Here is a 21,657-nt window from a genome sequence, read left to right as displayed (position 1 = left end):
GGACAATTAAATACCAGCGCAGCGCCATTTTAAGGAGGCGCTGTGGACTTCACAAATGGCTGCATTAAAAAAATGCAAGCATTTCTTTTTAAAGAGCACACATCATAGTACTACTTATCGTTCTAAAACCAATTTCGACATTTTTCTTGAAATTCATGAAATGTCACTATAGTGTCGCCTTAATCACACATGGTGAAGTATGTGCTAAATGACCAGGGAGTGTGAGCTGAGCATGTCTCATCGTTGACACTTATGAGCAGGAAACAGAGGAATAAATCATTCTTTATTGAAGGTCCTGGCGAAATTTACTCATTTCAAAATCCTTATAAACCTAAGATGGATATACGAGACTTTCACTTCCACGTAATATGTTTACGGCATCTAGCACACGCGCTTGTAAACAGTTTCTTCTTCCGGTTTCCTAGCAGCTTCTTTTGTATTTGATTTTTTTAACTTGTCATTCCTAGGTTTTCTTGCATTCTTTAAACATTGGAGATGCCTTACTCTTCGAATGTAGCGAACACGAGGAATGTCATCCGGAATTCCTTTTACCAAAAAGGTACAGAAGTATTTACTGTAGAATGATGGCAGTTCGTGTATTCCCGGACTGGTATAAGAGTTTCAAGTTTGTGCTTCCGATAATATTATTTGCATGGTGCTTTGTAAGAGTTACAGCTAAACTTTCTTTTGTAAGGTATCACGATGTAGTTACGCTGAAACATTTTCGGTCGAATGAATCGCTATGAGGCCTTCCGATATTTTATCGTATTCCCAGCGTTTCTCTTTATTTAACACATGCGCAATCTGTTAAGAGATAACTTGCGAATTAGTTGGTATTTAGAGAGAAATCTCGGGAACTAGACAACCGATTCAGTAGTTTCTTTATCATTAATTACAGTCACTATTCTGCATTATTCGAAAAAGTGGTACGAGAAACGGAACGGGGTCCACTCAGCCTTGGGAGGTCAAGTGAGTAGAGGGGGTTCGATTCCCACCTCATCCATCTTTGAAGGGGTTTTCCGTGGTTTCCCGCTACTTCCTCATGTAAATGCTGGGATGGTACCTAATTGACGACGACGTTTACAATAGATTACAATGAAACAGTCAATGAATAGGACAGTCAAAATCTAATCATTAACAGTGAACTGTAGGCTACTTGAAGTGATTCAAGACTTAAAAACGTTACTCACGCTTCCTTTATCAACAGTTGAATTTTTAGTCTACTGCTGCTATAGGCCACTAGTTTAATATAATGGGAAATTAAATGTGGAAAACAAGCAGAGAAAATGAAACTCTACGCGCCGAGAATTCATAGACAACACTTATACATAAGTGCCCCTTATAAGCCAGGTTTCATTTCTTATTACCTACGTAAGTGTCCCACTTATTGCTATAAGTGGACCTCCCACACACACTTACGTGACTCACTTATGTTGAAGCAAGATTGAGGATAATTTTGCTGAATATGTTGCATTTTATTCACAGAATACTTTGCGTACAGACAGAAGAGATGTAAAATCCTGTCGAAATTTAAGGTGACCAATTTAAAGAAGGTTCCGTTTTAGTAAAGTGACAATTATGAATATTCTTGTTCCTTCGATTGACAGAGTAGACAACGTATAGACGACTCACCATCTCAGCATTAATGAAGGTATTGTATCGAGATTGTATGCCACCTCTTAATTTCAGATTATTTATTATTATTATTATTATTATTATTATCATCATCATCATCATTTCCGTTAATTGGAAACGTGTTGCAAGTTACGTTATCAAGACTTAAACCTATAGAATAGTAAAGAATACCGAGTCATAAAAAAAAAAATGAACGTGTTTTACTACCGCCACTCCAACGTTGGTTTGTGCTAATTATATCAGGTTAGTCAACCAATCGTTTGCCGGATTATATCGGAAGGTTCTGAAATTATGGCATCGCACATCAAAATATACTATTTACATTTTATTTGGGAAGTAATTAGGCCAAATTTTTACGAGCAGACGGACGGAGTGGCTAATTTCTTTATGGAGCATTTTGAGGAGGAGGCTATTGCTTCGCCGTCCGTCAAACCTATTATATGGTAGAGGTTTATTATTGATACATTTGTGGTATGGGCAGAAGGTCGTGGGAAAATTCATCTATTTCTAAACCACCTAAATCAACATCCTTCAATTAAATTCACTATGGAGATGGAGTCGGATTGATGCCTTCCTTTCTAGGATGTTCTAGTTAGAAAGAAACCGGACGGCTCCTTGGGACATACCGTCTATCGTAAGCCTACCCACACAAATCGCTATCTTCATGCAGATTCTCACCACCATTCAGCACAAAAACAAGACATTCTCACGACACTCACCAAGAGGGCGAGACGAATTTGTTAGCCATCAAACATTCAGGTGGAGACGGACACACTCAAAGTCACGTTCAAGGGTAATGGTTACAGCGATTTGCAGATTCACATAGCCCTGCATCCCAGAGTAACGACCAAGTAAAGCTCACAGAAGGAAGAAGTGAAGGGAACTGCTAACCTGCCTTACATTCATAACACCACAGATCGAATTGCCAAGATCCTCCGCAAACAATATAAAAACAGTGTTTGGCACCGACACTAAAATTGCTCAGAGTCTGGGTAAAACGAAGGACAAATTTTCCCCACTTTTAAATCCGGAGGTATACGAAATCCCCTGTACTTGCGGTAAGGTATACATTGGCCAAACATGCCGGACCATTGGTGCTCGTATCAAGGAACATGAAGGTAATATTCGTCTCAACCAGCCAGACAAATCAGCAATAGCTGAGCACGGTCTATCGTCGGGTCATGATGTCATGTTCCAAGATGCTCGAGCTTTTACACGAGACTCTACAGGCCCAGGATTATACAGGAAGCTGTGGAAATACGTAGAAATCCTAACAATTTCAACAGGGACACTGGCTATCAATTAAGTAATGCCTGGTTGCCAGCCAATAAGGATTTACGTAGGTAGTTCCCTGCCCTGTCCCTTTACAATTGTTATTTCGTTACGGTGTTTTCCAAATTCTTACGTTCCTCATTGCCAGATGTTTTATTCTAGACTTGTGTTAATGTCATACCTTCATATATGCATAAGCCTATTATGTTATGTGACCCTCTCAGACAGATTCTGATGGTTCCGTCAGCTTCCGCTTCGAACGCGAGCCCTGTACCGCGTCCGAGGAGCCATCTGGAGACGAATGAACGTATTATTAACACTTCTATTGGGTAACGTCTGAATTCAAAACTCACTGTTTTAGAAGCCTTTCGATGGCAGTCGAGAATTTCTTCTGATGACGCAGAGCATAGTTCTTTACGAAACGTAAAGAATTTCACCTTATTTTCTTGACAAGGCATAAGACCAAAAGCCCACATCATGTCTATAAGTACGGGCCGTGAAAGCATCAGTGGCAACACGAAAATAGATGCTGTGGCTGCCGGTGGTAGTTTTTCGAACCCACTATCTCCTGAATGGACACTTACAGCCCATACCACACAACCCATTCAGTCTATTATATATATATATCAATGTCTATAGTCAACAGCCTGTATCCTTTATACGTCAATATTTTACGTAAATCCCTAATCCCTATTCGTAGTACTATTTCCTGCATGTGTTTTATAGCGAGAACTCAACAATGACGCCTGTTCTCTTTTCCTTCCCTTCGCTTTTCGCAGAACATCCATCAATAACGTGCGCTCCTTGTTCCACACACCCCCTGCACTCCGCTCCCAGTGTCACGTCAGCCTGTAAAAGTCTTCTTTCTCGTCGCTTCTTGAGATGTCTCACACTTCGAAACAGATGACGCGGTCTAATCTCGCAGAAACAACTTGCAAAACTTTTCCCTTCCCTTTCTTTGACAGCCTTTAACATAAAATATATTCATAAACGGGGCCCCAAGAAAACTGCATGCAAAGCCCTAAATCTTTGGTATATTTGCCGAGTCCTTGATGATGATTATGCTTGTTTAAAGGGGCCTAACATCTAGGTCATCGGCCCCTAATGGTACGAAATGAGACGAAATGCAATGACAATTTAAAAGTCCAGAATCATCCACTGACCGAAATTCAAAACGTGATTAAGAATTAATGGGTGAATATGAATTTAAAACAATCAGTGGTTCCGACCCAAAATGCCCAACATTTCCAGAAACTATCGTAAAACAATATTACTGACCAAGGGACTGCTTGTAAAGCACAATCCTGAATGGATGATGCTTGTCAAAAGGGATCCAAATTCCAAGTCATCGGCCGCTCATAATTCTACTTATCGCTAATAAAGTAGAACCATGGTATTTGTCATGTTACGGAACGAATCAAAACTAGCGTAGACACGCGGTATTCCACACAATTATGGTACTATTCAAAGGTATTCTAATACGCGCAAGTAACTCAAACCTATGGTGTTCCTCACATAGTGGTACTAACCATAGGCAACGCAGACCCACGGTGTCTATATAGTAGTACTAATCACAGGCAACGCCTAGATCCGTAGCGTTTCTCACATAATCGAACTAATTACAGGCAACGTAAGCCCGTGGAGTTCCGCATGTAGTGGTACCAATGACGGGTACTGTAAATCCCACCCTGATTCACACACTGTTGCTATTAATCACATACCGATCGTGTACCAAACAGTGGTATTACTCGCAAGTAAACGCGACCCATGGTGTTCCCCGCCTGATGGTACTAATTACAAGTAGTCTCATGGTTCTAATTCGATCATCCCTTGGTCGCCCCTTTTAGTCGCCTCTTACGATAGCCAGGGGATACCGTGGGTGTAGCCTATTCTTCGTCTGTGCGTCCCCCAGCCACAGGGTGATGTGTGTTTTGTCCGCGAGATCTATTTTATTTCGCTGAAGTTCGCCGGCAAGCTGGTTAGGAGCCCCCTACGACCTGGAACACGCCACGTGAGAGAGTCCGCCTAGAGGTTGATTAGATCAGCTGACACGGATGGCCTAGGCTTTAAAAACATTCGCGTCATATGACGAGCTGTGGTTGCGCGCTGTGTTTTGGCGCATGAATCAAATGACGAGCTCGGCTCGCAATGACGCCGTGCCTCGCATATCTTCGTATATTAGGTTCACTTTGCAATATACTGTAATTTCTAACAACACACACTAGGGATTACAGGCATGTACTGTTGGTAAACAATGCTGTCTATTTTTGTGGGACACTAGGATTGTTGAATAACAGTTCATTTTCATCAATATGGAGAACTGGACATTATATGGCAAGGCAAACGACTAGAACATTGTCCAATACCTGTGTATCTAGGTGTTACTCTTGACCGAACACTGTCCTTCAAGAAACATTGCCACAACACCAGGCTGAAAGTTAGTTCACGGAACAATATTTTGAGAAAGCTCACAGCCACCACCTGGGGAGCAAGTCCTCACGTCCTGAGAACCTCTGCTCTTGCTTTGTGTGTGTCCGCTGCATAGTACGCTTCACCTGTGTGGAGTGCATCCACTCACACCAAGGAGGTTGACATTGCAATCAACGAGACCGTACGTATCTTGTCGGGATGTCTGAAGCCAACCCCAGTTGACAAACTCTACCCAATTGTTGGAATAGCTCCCCCCGCTATCAGAAGGGCTGTTGCTGCTGATGCAGAGAGGACAAAGCAGACTAATGATTCTCGCCACCCACTGCATGATCACCAGGCTGTAGTCTGTCGACTGAAGTCGAGAAAGAGCTTCATCACCAGGACTCAACCACTGGTAGGAACACCTGAGTCTAACCGCATCACCAGGTGGAAGAGCATGCTGCCGCCTGATACTCCTGCAAAGGAAGAGCTAGCTCCAGGAAATGACCTGCCCTACCCTATTTCGAGATCACTTAATCGTCTTAGGGTGGGCGTACCTCTTTGCAAGACCAACATGCAAAAATGGGCCATACTTCCAGCTGATGGAGACGCATCCTGCGAGTGTGGTGTAACACAAGATCCGAACCACCTGCTCATCTGTCCCCTACTAGAACATCCCTGCACTACACAGAACCTGATCGAGGCGAACAACAAGGCCATCGGAGTCGCTACATTTTGGAAATGCTGACCCGACACGGAATGATAAATATGGAGCATTCATTACGCAGTAGAACCGGCTTCGCAGCAATGATGACAGATTGAAAGCGACTGTAGACATTATTTTAGAATGCGATTATGGCAATAATGATTTGGAAAATGAATCAAGAGTTCGACAATCGTAATAGAAACGGTGAAACTTACTGAAGTGAACAGAATATTGAAGAAAGTCAGAGTGAAATTGCTGCGCCAGGTTCTTCCAAACGCGCGCGGCCGGTGACTAAAGAACCGTAGTGATTGGAAATTGGAGAAAAAGCAAAAAAGAAAAAGATTATCCTGATGTTTATCCATTTCGTGGATACAGCGGTGTTTCAGAAATACTTAAGAAAAATATTTAGTCCGCCCACCGTCCGAAAATGCGATGTTTGTAGAGTACACGTATCTACTCCTTTTTTTATAAAATTATTTCACATGAAATATGTGTGTGTTTTTGCTAGTTGCTTTACGTCGCACCGACTCAGGTCTTGTGGTTACGATGGAATGGGAAAGGGCTAGGAGCGGGAAGGAAGCGGCCGTGGCTTTAACACGTTCGCTGCAATGCACCCCAATGCTGAGGTACCGGATCCGGCCCGCGTTGCGATGACATTTCTAAGCAGTGTGAGCTCAGGTCTTGACGAAGACACATCGTATGTTGTACGCACCTTCAGTAGTAGTGGCGTGATATATTTTCGCTCGTCGTTCGTCGCTCACATCTTTTAGTGATTTTCGATTTGACCAGGTTGGGTTGAGTTCCGGTTCTTCCGAACTTTCCGTTTCAGAATCAACACTTACTTCACTCATCACTGCCGGACAAATAAACACTACAATGAGCCATCACACACTACTTCCACAATCGTAAAAAATCACTGACAGTTGTTGCACGAGATCAGAATCGTATACTTATGTTGTAAGTCCCCATGTGCCTCACACAGATTGCATTATGGAATAAAAATAAACCTTGCTTCTCTTGCCTCGGTATTCGTCAGTAATCTGTAGGTTTTAAATGGTCAATAAAGGAATAAATAGGTATGGTACGTAATCAAAGTACAGCTATGTGAAAGGATGAGATTTTGTTTGATGCTTCACTATTTCAGAATGAAGTACTTGTCAGATAAGCTGGTTGTGGCGGAGATGGAGAACGGAGACGGGAAGGGGGAACAGGGGACGTGCTCACATGCGGAAGGATACTTTTCCTAAGCTCTTGAGTTGAATTTCGGTATACTCAAGGTGCGTACAGCATACGATGTGTCTTCGACAAGAGCTGAGCTCACACGGATCGCTTAGAAATGGCATGGCAACGCGGACCGGATCCGAGTCACGCGCACTGGCGGGAAGCGCACTAGGGGCCGGATCCGCTCCCTCAGCATTGAACGTGTTAAGGTACAGCTCCAGCAATTGCCTGGTGTGAAAATGGGCAACCACGGAAAACCATCTTCAGGGTCGCCGACAGTGGGGCTCAAAACCACCATCTTGCGGATGCAAGCTCACAGCCGCACTATAACAGCGTTACCAAACGAGAAGAATTATACGCTGCTGAAACCTTGGATTTAACAAGCAGAGGAATGCTGGAACAAGTGGAGAAAAAAGGAAGAAAAATTCTAAGGAAGATTTGGAGGACAATGAAGAGTTATACAAAGGGACTGACGGAATTATAGAATCGATGAAAAAGAGACTGATACAATCTTATGGATATCTACGTTGAATCGAGAAAGGCGACTCGAAAACTCGTTACACACTTCGAAGGGGAAAAAATTATTCCCAGGTGGTTTAGGGAGATACTTGCTGATATCGAGAGAACGGGCATTAGTTATGAAGACATCCAAAACAGGAACCACTTTCGACATTTTTTTCAGACTTCAGAGGCTTCCGAGAACGAGAAAAATCTTCGAAAGTGATTGTTTCAGAAGAAAGAAGGAAGCAGATAAGCCAGAAGATCAAAGGCAGGGGAGGGAAAAGATGATCCAGGATACCGCAGTTGTTAGTCCGTGGTACAGAGCGACTAAAATCGAACAGAAGAGTGTAGCCATTTATTGTAACTTACTGTACCAGTTGATACTGATGCATATTAATGCGCCATGCTCATTGTAGTACATGTCTCAAATGACCATACGAGAGAACTTCACATATTACATGGATTACCGGAGAAGGAATAATTTTACTAGTACCATTCCACTCCCAACAGTATATCAATGGAAATGCAAAGGCATAGATAGACAGAAAAATGAAACTATTATTTTATCTTCCTTTCTCTGCTAATGGTTTAACGTACTAACATATGTCGAATATTTTCGGCGAGAGTAGGATGGGTGTCAAAAGGGAAAACCACAAAAGTACACAGGGCTGCCGACGGAGGGATTCGAAACCACCCTGTCCCGAATGCAAGCTCACAAATAATTTTATCTTGTCTATACCATCTCACCAGAGATGAATTTGGACAAAATACTATTGGAAACCCCATCTAGAAGTTTCACAAACTGTGTCCACGACAAACTAGAAATCAAACATTCTGGCGCCCTGTACATTTTGACTTTATCAGACATCAGTTGCGTAAACTGCTTTTACTACACTTAAATAAAACTATATCTTAATCTGTTTACTCTCCAGAGTTGGTGTTTCCCTCTGACTCCGCGAGGGATCCCACCTCTACCGCCTCAAGGGTAGTGTCGTGGAGCGTGTAACATTGGGCCGGGGGATACAACCGGGAAGAATGACCAGTACTTCGCCCAGGCGGCCTCGCCTGCTATGCTGAACAGGGGCCCTGCGGGGGATGGGAAGATTGGAAGGGATAGACAACGAAGAGGGAAGGAAGCGACCGTGGCCTTAAGTTGGGTACCATCCCGGCATTTGCTTTAGAAGTTCTAATTTAGCATACCGATTGATTTCGAACTCAAGTTTCCTAGAATTTCCCAATGTAGGCCGGAAAAATCCATCTTCCATTGAGTTTCACATGACTACGGCTCGGAATTTGACGAAAATCCTTTTTTCCCCACATGAGTATTCGTAGACGAGACCCACCATAATATATGTTCATTCTGGGTCAATGTAGGCCAGAAAATGGTGGGTTTTATTGGTTATCGGTCCTTTTTTAGCCTTTTCATAGGTCTTACGGCTTTTGTTTCAACTTCTTTTGACTATATTAGTTCTGCCCATTCTCAATTAGAATAGTCATTAGTTTATCACCTCTTGAACATCCTTTCTGTAGTAAGAGGAAAAATGAAATTAAAATCAAATGAAACGAAATTAAATGAAAAATGTAACTAATGCTTGAAAAAAAGAAACCGGGTATCAATGTATGTACAAGATTTTTGGAATATTGTAAGGAGAAAATGTTGATGTGTTTTTGAAGAGTTTTTGCTTCAAGTATGAACCCATAACATCCGTTGATGAGAAGTTTCTCGATATTTCGGAACGTGCTGTCTGAAAGCCGACGATGCTTTATACCTAGGAACCTCGTGATATACTCCAAAGCCAGCTGAGGTAAGGTCTCCACATTTCAATTTCACTAACCATAGTGTGGTAAGGCCAAATATGCTTCCAGTTATACTAATTTCAAAGTCTATCTCCAGGTTGTCCATAGCGGGTTCGCTGAATTCTTTCTAGGTAGAAAAAACCATTTCATTCTAAATACTGCAAGTGCTTTAACAAACACTGAATTCTTTTTTAATTACGTTAATCTAGAAATACGTAATATCTGAAATGTAGTTCGATTTTTTGTACTGTATGTTGCATACATTTTAAAACATTGTAGGTGTTGAACTTTGTGTGTGCGTATACACTTCAACATCTAAAATAGTACAGCAAGTCTTCGTTTCTTCTTTAATACGTAAAAATAGTACAATGTAACTTAGTTTGCCGACTGGCCTCTAGGCTTTTAATAACTATATAGGCCTACATACTGTATATGACCGTTTCAAGTCACGTAAATTAAAACACGAGTTAAAATAAATTCCTGGACTTTGAAGTAATTGAAATTAAATTTAACGAACACTAGTTATGGAAGTCTAGTAACACCACTCAAACTATTTGCTTAGCAAACTGAACAAATTAGTAAGAAATATTCTTGTATTACTTTTTCAAGTCCAAGACATCGGCAAAAGGAAAGTTCTTTGGTGTAAGTTGTCTGGTGCATCTCATTATTTGATTCAATTAAGTATATCTATATAAATGAAATAATAATGATCGTGTATCTGTACTATATTGGCTAAATTTTCGTAGTTATCCGTTTCAGGTGTAATAATGACCATCTGCATATTTTTTAGCTGTGATGTCGGTACGTCGGTTTGTTTGTCCCAAGCTTTAGGTCGAGATATAGAGTCCGGCCCGTGCTGCTATTCTTACGCAGAAATGATTCTGGAGGGGAGAGGTGTTCAATACGCCTGCCAGGGACCAACCAGCCCGCCCCTAGAAATATATATAGCAGTAACAAATAGAAGAGACTAATCGATTTTTTCGAGAGGTGTTAAACGAGGTATGTTTATTGTTTCACTACTGTGTGTACTGTATTATGTCTTCTAAATATTACTATAAGGGTTATAATTAATGATGCCGTGAAATTGAGTTGTTTGTATACTTTTGAATACTGTTCAAAATGATGTACTCAGTATAAGCTCGTAGATTATATATATATATATATATATATATATATATCAATTATGTGCTATACATGCTCGAAAACTGTATTCTCTGCATCTCCAAATTTCGATAATTCGAAATAAAATTCAGCTCCCGAGGTGATTCGAGATATCGATATTCCACAATTTGTTTCAGACTTCAGCGCCTTCCCAGAAGGAGAAAAATCTTCAAAAGCGATTTTTTCAGAAGAAGAAAGGAAGCAGATAAGCCATCCTATAACGAAGGGCAGTGCTACCTCAGCGATCAGAAGTGCACAGCACCGTAACTTGCATTAATAAGTGCACCGATTCTCATTAGGTGCAAGAACAATAAAATTCGAAGAGTGTGCACTTGTAATTCCCAACGGAGCAAGCTCCACACAGCAGAGAAAGACAAATGTGGCAAAGAGAACTGTTCACAAACTTTTCGAGTTGAAAGCGAAATGGAACGCCAACACAGACCTCAACAGCGTGACATTAAAAACTTCGTCATTCGTCATTGTTACACCGCATCTCGAAACTTTATAGCTGGCAGGAACAGGAATTTAGTTTCATAGAAACTTCCCTGTAACTCATTTTAAAAAGAAATCATTTACATCACTGAACGCCAAAACGTTTCCTGGATTTTTTTGAAATTCCTTTCTTGCTATTCGCTTATTCCCGGATATACCGGGATTTTTTTCTTGTAGTTTGATTACTGTTATTGTTTCAAGGGGCATAACAGATAGGTCAGCGGCCCCTAATGGTACGATGTGCAACGAATTTTAAAATTAGAACTTCAAAATGTGTCCCCCGAGTAGAATCTGAAACAAACGATGATGAAAAAAAATTATCGTTAAACTGAAACAATCAGTGAATCCAATTTACAATGTCTTAATTACTGCGGTATGATGCCTATTAGTTCAAGGGGTCCAAAATCCCGGTCACCGGGCCCTCATAATTGTACTAATCACTGGTAAAGCAGTATACCATGGTACCAGTACTAATGATACGTAATGCAGACCCATAGCATGTCAGACATTATGGCACCACTCACAGGTAACAGAGACACATAGTGTTCCTCATGTAGAGGTACTATGCACAGGCCACGTATGCTCATAGTGGTGATCACATAGTGGTACTAATCATAGGCAATCTAAACCGACGGTGTATCACACATTATGGTACAATCCAGAAACAATGCAGACCCATGGTGTCCCGCACATAACGGGAACTAGTCTCTGGTAACGCAGACCCATTCTGAACACAGTGGAACCGACCCATTCGAGCGCAGCGCTCGGCACCTCTATCGCTAGACGCTAGTCTATGCAACCGAGCGCCCGCTCCCCGCCACGGTGGAATGGATACGACGGTACTAATCACAGGCAACGCCCACATTCATGGTATTCCGCACGTAATGGTACTGCTCCTAGGTAACGTAGCCCCATGTTGTTCTTCACATGGTGATACTACCCGCAAGTAACGTTGACCCATGGTGTTCCGCACATAATGGTACTGATCACAAGTAGTCTCAAGGTTCTGGTTTCATCATCCCTTGGTGGCCCCTTTAATTGCCTCTTATGACGGGCAGGGGATACCGTGGATGTATTCATCTGCGTCCCCCACCACAGGGGGTTTGCAGTGGTTTAAAATCGCAGGAACACACAGCTTTTCTGCGATGGAAAGATGGGGAAAGGCTAGGATTGAGACGGTAGCAGCTGTGTCCTTAAGGTACAGAACCAGCATTTGCCTGGTGTGAAAACTAGAAACTACGGGAAAAAATTTTCAGCGCTACCGACGATGGGATTCGAGCTCACGATCTCCCGATCTCCCGAATGTAAGTTCAAAGCTACGCGACCCTAACCAAACGGCCAACTCGCTCGGTCCGGATAATTTATCGAGATTAATATTTCATTAAATTTCTGAGTTAATTAATTGAATAACAATTCCAGATAAATGTGAAATCCCTAGGAGTAAATTAGGTTAGTGATGAATAACTGAGTTTTCCACATCATTTACTCCTTTGAAGACCACCCTCTCTTCTCATTATCGTAAATTAGGCGGCTTAATTACCTCAATCAGGAGGAAAGAAGAAATTTAGGCTGCGAACGCAACTACGTGTATGTACGGTCAAGTACGCAAATAATAGTCTCATAATGAACGGTACCTTTTTTTATCGTCCAGCAAATGACCGGCCCCATGACTAAATGATTATCGTGCTGGCCTATGTAACAGAGGGCCCCGAGTTTGATTCCCGGCCGGGTCGGGGATTTTAACCTTAATTGATTAATTCCAATGGCTCGGGGGCTGGGTGTGTGTGGCGTATTCAGCATTAGAAATCATCCTAGGTAGTGCCGTCATCTTCACAGACATGCAGGTCGCCTAATAGGCCGTCTACGAGAAAAAAACCGCACCATGCCTCTCTGGTGGCCATACGCCATTATCGTCCAGCAACTGTTATCTTCCGGAAATAGCGTGAACTTGTTTGTGCCTTTAAGTAGAGAAGTTGGAAACTATTTTTATTTTGGAGAGATTTGGTTATTTTAAATTCAAAGGGCTGTCTTGTGTGCTTTCATTTTTATGTACCCGGAATAATACACCTGTGATACAACAATGTACGGTCCAAGCCGACTGTTACATTCACTGGGTGTGATGATATATTGTACATTTATAATTAGAGTATGCTTAGATGATTATGATTATTATTTTTGTTGTTTAAAAGGGCCTGACAGCTAGGTCACCTGCCCCTAATGGTACGAAGGCGCAACGAAATGAAACAATTTAAACTTCAAAATGCATCCACTGACTAAAATATAAAACGAATGATGACAAAATGTCCATGAATCCAAAACAATCAGTGAATCCAATTCACAATGCCTTCTTTTCTGAGATGATGCTAGTTATAAAAAGGGGTCCAAAATCCAGGTCACCGACCCCTCATAATAGTACTAATCACAGGCAAAGGAGAAACATGATGTTCAACCCATGGTAGTGCTAATCGCAGGTAATGCAGATCCATGGTGTTCCTCTTACTGTGGTACTACTCATAGGAAACGCCGGGCCATTCTGTACAGAGGGGAACCGACACACACTAGCGCAGCGTACGGCACCTTTTCTCGCATGGACAGTAGTCCGCGCAGCCTAGTCTACAAATCCTCCCCCCGGCAGCCACGGTGCACACACGAAGGTACTAACCACAGGCAACGGCCAGACCCGTGGTGTTTCTCACATGGTGGTACTAATGTCAAGTAACGTCGACCCATGGTTTTCCTCTGTTAATGGTACTAATCAAAAGTTGTCTCATGGTTTTGATTGCATCATCCCTTGGTCGCCCCCTTTAACTCGCCTCTTATGACAGGCAGGGGATACCGTGGGTGTATTCGTCTGCGTCCCCCAGCCACAGGGGTAATTATGTTAAATACCTATAAACAATAGTGTCTCTTGCATTTGGTACTGTTACTCGTCTTCTGACACCGACTATTTAACCCCCCCCCCCTCAGATTCGACCCTGGAGCAGGGAAAACACACGCGCACACACCATACACACTTTTAAGGCAGCTGTTGCGTAACTTGCTGTGCAAGCCTACCTGGAGTGTTCAGTTTTACAGAGTCTTCTTGAGAGATGGTCCTTGATGGCAGACAAGTAAATGTAGTGAGCCTCTAGTAACTGATGTCAATCTTTTAAAGAAAAGGAACATTCTTCTTAAATGTGAGCAGCTCTGCTGGAGACATTTTACAGGCCACGGCGGGGATCAAATAGTAACCCTACAGCTTGTACAATTTTCTTGGTCCTGAATGTCTGAAGTTTCACAAAAGCTGACTGAGCAACACTTGTGAGTTTGACTTTGTACTTACATGCATGCTCTGTGAGAGCTGCCCTTAGTGCTCGAGGATCACTTGAATAAGTATTTTCAACGGTGAGTTTAACCTTTATTTCCAGGTCGTCCAACTTTCCAGTTTACAGATGAACTGTACGATATGTTTATCCCTCCAAGGAAGTAAGTAGCTGCATGACCCAGGGACCAAGCACGAGTCACACTTGGCCTGCCTTTTTATGATTCCTATTGAAGATTTTCTTGTTGACAATTTGTATGAATAATTTTTTCTAAAAAACATAAGATTCTGTATAAACATTTCCATACAGACCGCAGCGTTGAGCTACGAGTTCCATCTCGTACATACAGGTATCGGAAAGGCATCACATTTATTTTCATTATCTGAATTTGCATCTCTTTCGTTTGAGAGTATTCAAAAAGGCGTTCTTAAAACTCACTTTACCTGTATCGAAGCTCCTCCAACTCATACCCGAAAAGGCAACCAACAAGATAGATTTTGTGAGCCTATTATTGAATACGGTTCACTTCCTCAATCAATTCTTCCTGGCACAACACGTTCCCACTCGATTTCATATTGTATGAACAAAGCGCAATTCGCACCACTGGTTGCGTCCAAAAATACTTAGGCAGCCCAGTCGACTGTACAGATGGACGAAGCAGAACATCAAAAACCCATCTACCTTTGTTGTTTTATTACAAAGTGAAAAAATATATTTCTTAATTTCTCCTTTTCTTTCGCTCAGCACTGGAATGTGTATCTGTCAGATCCAGTTCCGTGACGGTAGATCACCACAGTCCGGAACATATTCCTTGAGCCAACTCAGAATAGCAGGATTGTCAAATTTTTGTACTTACAGCATTTTCGCTTTTACCATATGAACTCTTGTTTGAAGTCCTTCACAAGACAACAGTTTGTCAATGCTGCTTTCGAAGTGGCTACTGGGGGAATTCAACTTGCAGTCGGAGTTTTTTGGTGCTTAGTATGGTTCTTCAGATTTGCATTGTTTATTTGAAGAATCTTTCCTCCAGCTGCCTCTGCGGATCAGTGGTAGAGTGTCCGCCTGCGGATTCCCAAGTAGCGGGCAGAAGTACTAAGATTTTGAAGGGCGAAGGAAGTCCATTTGACACTCGATGTCGCATGATGTCGGAATGTAAAATATCTTTGGTAACATTTGGTGTTCATCCAACAAAATTAAGGGATACTCGGTTTGCTCTGCTAGTCATCCAGTTGGCCGAGAGTAAAACGAAACGTCGAAATTCAGGAGCAAGCAGTCAGAAATACGGCCAAATATAACGTCTAAGGGAGAGAGATATGACAAAAAGTCATAGGACCAAAGTTGTAGATCACTCCAAATTGAACCGAGATTGTGCCATCCGTTTTGTGATACGACTTACCGTTTAGCCAACAAATACTTCAAAAGGAATGACTGCACAGTCATTGAAATTGCTTCCATATTTCGGTATACTTGGGGGTAGAAAGTGAAAAATTCGAACATCTTTGAATTTTTCCGTCGGTTAGAGGCTAAAAGCTATAATTTCACTAAATTTCAATTTTCTACCTCGTCTGGAATATAATTAAGTTTTAGATTCAGACACAGCCATGTGGTCGCAAACTGTACCTGCTGCACTGCTGTATTTTTCTCCACTCGCTGAACCTGTTGTTGTAGCGTCATCCACCCTTGCACCGAATGCGTTCTGGTTCGAGGGTTTCCAGTTAGTAAGTGCCGGAGGGCCACATCGGAAACCTTAGGCACGATCGCGGGGCGCACTTGAATATTAGGCCAAATTTCGTAAAATTCCACGGATAGAATAGTTACCAGTATGAAATAACATGCATAGTTCAACCGAAATTAATGTTTAATAATTGTAATTGCTTAGAACACTATTTCACAATTGTAAAAAAGAGTGAATTTAAAAATAAACACGATTATAACCACGACAATTGAATTTGAGAGAGAGCACCCTACAATGTCAGTTCATTTGAATTAATTTTTGGCAAGTAACAAAAATTTTAAAAAGTACCTAAACACAAACTGAAATTAACAGTCAAAACAAAACTCAAAGAATGAAAATTTGGTGGGAGTAGTGTGGAGGGAACAATGATATACAGTTGTAACAGCCTAAAATCCCAGCAATGTACTTCTAGGAGTACTTCCCTGAAACTTTTTCCGAGTGTGTAGCACTGTGTACCAGTCAGAACTACCAACGAAATGAGGCCATCGAAACCGCTCCTTACAGCAATGGCAATTAAAGTATTTCTTGGTATTCATTGCATGGTACGTTACACGAAATGGTTAAGACGTAGCATAGCATTTGTGATTGTCCATTTTCCACCGAAGTGGTTTTAATTGTTGAAATAAAAATAATCTATTCAGCCTAACTGAATACATAAACAGGAAATAATATTAAAGAATGAATTAGTTCCATCTTGGGTTTGTCAGAGCCGTGGTGTAGGGGTAGCGTGCCTGCCTCTTACTCGGAGGCCCCGGGTTCGATTCCCAGCCAGGTTAGGGATTTTTACCTGGATCTGAGGGGTGGTTGGAGGTCCACTCAGCCGACGCAATGAGAATTGAGGAGATACCTGACGGTGAGATACCGGCCCCGATCTAGAAAGTCAAGAATAACGGCCGAGAGTATTCGTCGTGCTGACCATACGACACCTCGGGTTAGGTGTATAGGAAGCGTATACAAATTAACACAGTTTTAAACGAGCTATGAAATAGTTTTTGAAAAAATTCACAATTCTTTTAATATTTTTGAAGCCCTCGCAGACAGCATGCAGCCCGCCGGCCGCCATTTGGAAACCCCTGCTCTACCTGTGTTGACCGGCGAAGTGTGAGATAAATTCGGGGCCTTGAGGCACATTGCAGCAACAGCCTGGAGAACGAGTAGGCTAAAACACCCAGAACAACACTTCCCACCGGGATCAACCTGGCACTTTTGAGCAGCGCAATTTCAAAACCATACTGAGGTGGTTGAAAAGTGCATGTATTTCTTCGATAACGTCTATTTAGTTTTTATATTTCACTCCACTTAAAGTATTGTAATGTAATGGGTACGTCGTCAGCAGAATATTTTCCGTATATATTTTTACAGTCTGACCTTCTGTAGCTATGCAACCTTTCTCCAAGCATCAAACAGCTCTATGCTTTCCCCTTTCCCATAATACTACACTCTGAGCGTTCTTGGCTCGGTCGTGCATTTCCCATATAACACAAAATATGAATAGTTTAGAACATCAGTCCTCTTTGTTGAACTCCTTGGCTGAATGGTCAGCGTTGAGGCCTTCGGTTGGGAGGGCCCCGGGTTCGATTCCCGGCCGGGTCGGAGGAGTCTTAAGTGTTCTGGCTCTGGGACTGGCTTTTTGTCCCAACACTCCTCTTCACATCCGGACACACACACACACACACACACACACACACACACACGCGCGCGCGCGCGCGCATGCATCCCTCCACACAGTGTTGGCGTCAGGAAGGGCATCCTACCGTAAAACAGGGTTAAATCCACACGTACGACATATTTCGCAAAAGGAATCCCATAGCTTTGTGAAAAGCGGTAGAAAAAGATGCTCTTTCTAATATAGAATACGTGAAACTCATGATCACAACAATTACGTTAAAAACGTATTTATCAATTCCTCCCCCTCGCTCCTAGCTTAATGGCGTACGAAATTCTTCGCGAGTAGCTACCATTTAGCCTGGAAATCAATGACAAATTTAACTGATTCATTTCAAAACGTGTCCCAGCAAAGAGAGATAGCCATTATCGCAACTCCCGTTTGAAGGCTTAACGACTCATATCAGTCTACTCAGCGGAGTGATTGAAGCAGGGCTGCGCAAGCTCGGGCAGCAGAGCACTCATTCTGTGCTGACATTGGCAGGTTCGATCCTGGTTCAGTCCGGTGGTATTCGAAGGTGCTCAAATACGTCAGCCTCGTGTCTGTAATTTTCTAGCACGTAAACGAACGCCTGCGGGAATAAATTCCGGCAAATTTGTGCTCCGAACACCATGGAGGTAGAGATATGCATTTCTTTTTGCTAGTGGCTTTACGTCGCACCGACACACATAGGTCTTATGTCAACGATGGGATAAGAAAGGCCTAGGAGTGGGAAGGAAGCTACCGTGGCCTTAAGACACAGCCTCAGCATTTGCCTGGTGTGAAAATGGGAAACCACGGAAAACTAACTTCAGGGCTACCGACAGTGGGATTCTAATCCACTACCTCCCGGATGCAAGCTCATAGCCGCGCCCCTAACCGCACGGCGAACTCGCCCGGTGGGATATGTAAAACTAACATTATTATTAAACTGCAGCATTAGTCAGCTGGATCCGCATCTGCGATGTAGTGGCTAGTGTGATTAGCAGCCATCCCCGGAGGCCCGGGTTCGATTCTCGGCTCTACCATGAAATTTGAAAAGGTACGAGGGCTGGAACGGGGTTCACTCAGCCTGGGAAGGTCAACTGAGTAGAGGGGTGTTCGATTCCCTCCCCAGTCATCCTCGACGTGTTTTTCAGTGGTTTCCCACTTCTCCAGGTAAATGCCGGAATGGTACCTAACTTAAAGCCACGGCCGTTTCCTTCCCTCATTGCCTATCCCTTCCAATCTCGCCCCCCCCCCTCCCCACCACCACCACCACCACCACAAGGCCACTTTTTACCATAGCAAATGAGGCTACCTCGGCAAAATACTGGTCCTCCTCCTCCTCCTCAGTATATCCTCCCAACCCAATGTCTCTGCCCTTGAGGCAATAGAGGTGAGATACCTCGCCGAGTCCGAGAGAAAAACCAACGCTGGAGGGTAAATAGGTTAAGGAAGAACTGTTAGCTGGGCGTAAAAGCAGTACTGTTATTAGAGATTAAGATTTGCACGTAAATTTGAATACATACCCTTGAAGATAGTAGTATTTACATTCGATATGATGCAGGATTAGAGGTGTTTAGATTGGTTCATAGCCGACAACTTCAGGTTTCCCTAAGAAACAGCTCTGTCTGATGAAGCCCTTGCGTCAAGCGGGCCTATGACGTCATACGGTCCTTGTTGATCCACTTCCTCTTCCCTCCGGGGAACGGGAAGACGATAGTAAGTTAATTCCAAAGGAGATCACACGGACGACCCAAATTCAGCAAGAGGACTGATTGCTTCCTCTCGTATTGAGGAAGACTTGATCGTATCTGCTAAGCCTGCGAGTCTGAAGTGGTATATCATGCCTCATTCCACATTTTTAACGGTTGGAACTGCTGTGAGAAATCGAAATGCCACTATCAGTACCTACTGCATGTAATGGAATACATACGAAAGGTCGTATAAAATACTAGCAATTACGCCGCCGCTTTGCTCGCGTGGAATTTCATAATTGGATAAAAGTGATCGTTCCTCGGTACTATACTAACACATTATCTGAACATCCCTCAAGTATAAAAACTCACCTAAAAATTGAGTTCCATTTACCCCAGAAACTCTTTGTACACCAACTCTGTGGGATTTCCTTTTGGGAATAAGATGACCATGCGACATAGAACTGTACATGTGAGAAAGTCTTCACTCAAGAAAAAAAATTTTTTTTAAAGAGATTCCAAGTACCTATTTCCACATCTGTAACATCTTCAGTTTACGAGATAAGAATCCTCACAAAATGTATTTTTCCCCTTTTTTCAAGCCTTAATGGGATTTTCCGAAAACTAAAAATACGTGTTTTTAAGGAGATTTCAAAAACAAATTTTTACGTCTGTATACTTAAATGTGAGATATCAGTCATTTAAATAATTCACCCCCCCTTTCACCCCTTTAGCGACGTAAAATCCAAAAATCCTCCCTTAGATAGACCCTACACTCTGATATAAATGTATCCCAAAAATTGTATTTGTGTCCAGTAGTTTTTGACTCTGCGATGACGAATCAGTCAGGACATATTTTATATACATATATTTACTGGAGATTAATCAGTAATTATAAAACAATTTTTGTTGTTTTGCAACTGACACTGGTGTTTGAGTACGGTGAACGAAATATCTATTGTTCACGAAGTTTACTTGTTTAAGACTGTGCTTAATGAGAATAAAATCAATTATTTTATATTTACGTACCCTGTTAATGACGAATCGTTCCAAATTCCAAATCTTTAGTCATAATTCATACTGAACATGTAATTTAGTAAATAAATGAACTTCATTTTTTAGTGACCGGTGCAGTCACTGATTTATCGTTCTATTCATCGTTGACAAGTGAGCTGTCGTTTTTAAACTACTGAGAACGAAATGAGTTAACAACTGGTTGGATTAATTTCAAGCTTCAGCAACCTCAACCCACTCTGGTGTCAAGACCGTGAATTACGCGGACTTGCCGGATACCCAATCACTTGGCCAGCAGCACTGCCTTCGTGATGTACAGGCCGCACTGTACCTCCGATGACGTCACACAAAGAGGCGAACTGTTTCCTCCGTCCGACCCGTGTAATGCAAGAACATGATGCGTCTGTACCTTGTAATTATGAAATATTTACAAATGTTGTATTAATATTACAGGTGAGATCACTAAAACCTGTAATCGCATCATAACTCTTAAGTCAGGTCAATGTCATTTTAGGAGAAGTAGGTTTGAAGTGCGATCTACGCGGTCAAAGCTTCCATGTTTTATTCGTCAATGTACCCAACAAATAATTATTATGCATTAATACAAATATGGAGACAACAAACGTGCAATAATAAATTTTACTTCTATACCTCTAGATGGCTATAAATACAGTAGCTTTTTTTTTTTTTTTTTTTTTTTTTGAGACTTCTGGCACTATACTTCGAAGACTTTCTTGAGACCCTTTCTTCTATATAAACATTTGTATCATTTTTTAAAAGGAATAGCCCATGTTTTCCAAAATAATGCACTGATCATCCAGATCTATTAGTTACTTCCCACATTCACGGAAATTGCCGAGGATTGGTTTTTACTCGAGTTAACTTTTGAGAGAAGAGGCAGCGCGTACTCAACATTACGAACACAAGAAATAACCATATGTAGATTCCATTGGTTACTGTCCACTTTTATACTTGTTCTGTACCAACAATAAAACGCTCTGCTGTAAATCTGTGTAGAAAATGAGTGAAACATACTCGTTTATTCTTTGTAATAGGTAATTTTTCGGTTGGGATTTTCGTTTTTCATA

This window comes from Anabrus simplex, chromosome 4, assembly GCF_040414725.1.
Source record: "Anabrus simplex isolate iqAnaSimp1 chromosome 4, ASM4041472v1, whole genome shotgun sequence".
Taxonomy (NCBI): domain Eukaryota; kingdom Metazoa; phylum Arthropoda; class Insecta; order Orthoptera; family Tettigoniidae; genus Anabrus; species Anabrus simplex.
Note: the sequence above shows the minus strand (reverse complement) of the source record.